The sequence below is a fragment of the Stegastes partitus genome, unplaced genomic scaffold (assembly GCF_000690725.1).
Source record: "Stegastes partitus isolate 25-593 unplaced genomic scaffold, Stegastes_partitus-1.0.2 Scaffold505, whole genome shotgun sequence".
Taxonomy (NCBI): Eukaryota; Metazoa; Chordata; class Actinopteri; family Pomacentridae; genus Stegastes; species Stegastes partitus.
The window spans coordinates 320,286-323,347 of record NW_007578236.1 but is presented as its reverse complement, the minus strand read 5'-3'; the positions used below and the strand labels follow the sequence as shown (position 1 = coordinate 323,347).

General features: G+C 39.5%; 1 protein-coding gene across 2 annotated transcripts in view; it reads left to right on the top strand.

Moving 5' to 3' along the window:
* Positions 1–464: 464 nt before the first annotated feature.
* Positions 465–3,062, top strand: part of arhgap27 (Rho GTPase activating protein 27) — a 39,621-nt gene continuing 37,023 nt past the window's right edge. Inside the window, exon 1 of one of the 2 annotated variants that reach the window (XM_008287533.1) lies at positions 465–551. The gene's annotated coding sequence lies outside the window, so the exon portion shown is untranslated. Of the gene's footprint in view, positions 606–3,062 lie in introns of both variants that reach the window. The other variant, XM_008287534.1, reaches the window with a different exon arrangement.

Here is a 3,062-nt window from a genome sequence, read left to right as displayed (position 1 = left end):
GTCAGACAGTCAGAAAAAAAAAAGGTTTTATGTCTTTTTACACAGCGTATGTAAACTTCTGGTATTTGTATTATATCTTAGGTCATTCAGTAAATGCTTTCTTGTGCATGACAGCCCAAAATTAAGACAAATCATGACTATATCTCTAATATAAGATTTTAAAAAATTGGGTTTTTCCTGTTTTTTTTTTTTTTGCTTTTTTAAAAAGTTTGTTGTTATGTTATTTTCAGTGTTGCCACGTTGTTATGTCACCGCGAGTCACCGGTTTGTCACTCCGTCCGTTTCACGCTCTGTCAGAGCCAGAAAAAGAATGCACATATCGAAAACACACCGGGAAGTATGGTTAAAGTCAGACTTCCCATTTCTCGTGGCTTCAGCGCTGTGATGTCTCACCGGTTCTTCCTTCAGTAGAGTCACGCAGGCACGTAGAACAGGAAACTAGAGCAAAGCAGACGAGCAGAGGCAGTGCAGGTTGAGCTCTACAGCTGTGTACAAGCAGCAACGCTTCAAGACTTCATCCAATGACGGGGAGTTTTTGTAAACAAAACCAGGCAAGTAGACAAATTAATATCCCACTATCATACTTCAGGGTGTGAAACTCCAAGGTAAGATTTCTTTCATTGCTGAGTGTGTTTTTCTTTAAGCATGAAGCTGTATTCCAATTCATTTGAGTTGAACCCTCCTGTTTCTTCTTTTGTAAAAAAAAAAAAAAAAGGAAAGAAAAAAAAACAACTTTTGAATTGCTAAATTGAGTATGTCATTGTGAGGTAAATATAACTCTTGCTAATGAGTAAGACAGCTTGGCAAAGTACATTTAAACTGTTTATTTTCCATGTTTTATGTTCTTTTGCATTCTTCTATAAACTTTACAATGCATATAACATATTTAAGTTGCTCACATCTGTTTAAAAAAATGCAAATATTAATGGATTTAACAATACAGCTGCAACAAAAACACAAAATTGCACTTATTGCATCTGGATGAGCCCTTTCCCATCACGTTCTGTTGGTTTTATATTCATTATTTCAATATATTTTTCGTCTTATATGTGCCTCAGGAGACAATAGAAAACCATAAATAGCCCGAGTGCTTCATGAACACAACAGAGCCCGAAAAGGCAAACTGAGATTGCCAGGTGACGTCGCGCTGACGCCGAGCGGAGGTTGGTGCAGGCTTCCTGTCTTGTGGCAAGGCATTTTTCGGTCTGCAGCTTCAGTCGTGTCTTAGCAAGTTTAGGTTGAAGTTGCTTTGCAGCAAATGGAAAGCAACTTCCTGTCTGGTTCTGTGCACAGAAATAGAGAGTCTGATCTCTGCCAGGCCTTTTTTGTCCATACGCTTAACTCCAAACTGAAACCACATCAGCCTTTCTTGTAAATCTGCATTCTTATGATAATATCAAAAACTACCCATGGGTGAATTACTGGACGGGCCCAAGAGGTACAGAGATGGTTAACAGGCGCTCAAACAGATGGCAAACTGCAAAAAATATGCACAATGAACACAAAATAATTGTAAATAGACTCTAAACAACTACAAAATGTCTGTAAAATGGTGCAAAATGACCACAAAAGAGACACAAAACAACTGTAAAGTGTAATTTTCAGCCTGGTCACTTTGCTTCTATGTAGGAAGGGTGGAACCAGCTTCCATTGCTGTGCTCAGCGACCTGTTACCTCACAATCTGACCACACAAGCTTTCCGTAAGAGACCAAGGTGAAGAGTCAAGTCATTATTTACGCTACATTAGTGAGCGCGCCCCTGTGCAAAATCACTTAAATGTCAAATAATGTGAAACTGCATCACCTTCCAGCGGTTTTGTTACGTCTCAGTTAAACAGCAGGGAATTGCTCTTGTGTGAAATTAAACACTAACAGCTTAGATTTTCTAAAATAAAACAATACAGGCTCCAAAATAGGAACTTAGTTTGAATTGTGTATTATTTTTCAGTGCTTCATATTTTCACCTTTATCTGTGGAGGATACTATTGTTGCACAGGTGTTTTTTCAGCTTGTCTTTGTTGGAAGGGCCATGTTGGTTTACACTTTAAAATACCAAACTATTGGATTCAAGTCAGATGACACTCTTGATCAGTTTTCACCTTGTTTTTCTTTAGAAGCTCTGATGGGGTTTTGACAGCGTGCTTTGGATCATTATCATGTTGGAATATTCCTCCTCTGCTAAGCCTTTGCAGAGTGGGAGTCGTGTTATGAGCCAGTATTTTGGTATAAAGGTCATGTCTCCAGCATATCAGAACATTCCCACCTCCGTGCTTCACTGTCAGGACGATGCATTCACTGTGGTGTTTGGGTTCACGGCAAACATGCTGGACCTCATCAGAGCTGAGCAAATGTATTTTGGACCAAAGGATGTGCTCCCAATATATTTTAGGGATCTTTTCATGTCCTTTAGCAGAATTTTATGTCAACAACAAGCAGAAGTGTTTTTCTTGAATGCCATCCAAAAGAGGCTGCTATCATAAACCGTTATCAAAGCAACTCAGATGTCCACTGATAAGCCCTGTTCACAGTGTAAGGCAGCTTCCGTCTTGTTTTTTAGAAAAAGGTTTTGCAAGTAGCACACTGTCCATGGTGTCATATTAGGTCGACCACTGCAGCTCTTTTTAATGGTGCTACCTCTTGATTACTGCTGCAACTGTATTTCCACTGGTTTTCATTGGTCGCCAATCTTATCGCATCATTTTGTGTCTTTGTTTAGCCTCATAATAAGATTTACCAGTCGTTGTGGTGATTTTTTTCCATGAGGAGCCTTGATGCAGACATGATACACACCTGAGAAGTTTCTGGTGTTTACAGCTCATTTTAAAACTGTGTTTAGTCACGTGTTTTTTCACTTTGTTTCAGTGATTACAGGTTTATTTACTTACAGTCGTCCTCAAATGTATTCATACCCTTCCATTAAAGAAACGGCAAAATTCACAATAGTCACTCAAATAACCATCCATCCATTATCTATACACCACTTAATCCTCAGGAGGGTCGTGGGGGGTTGGAGTCTATCCCAACTGACTTAGGGCGAAGGCAGGGGACACCCTGGACAGGTC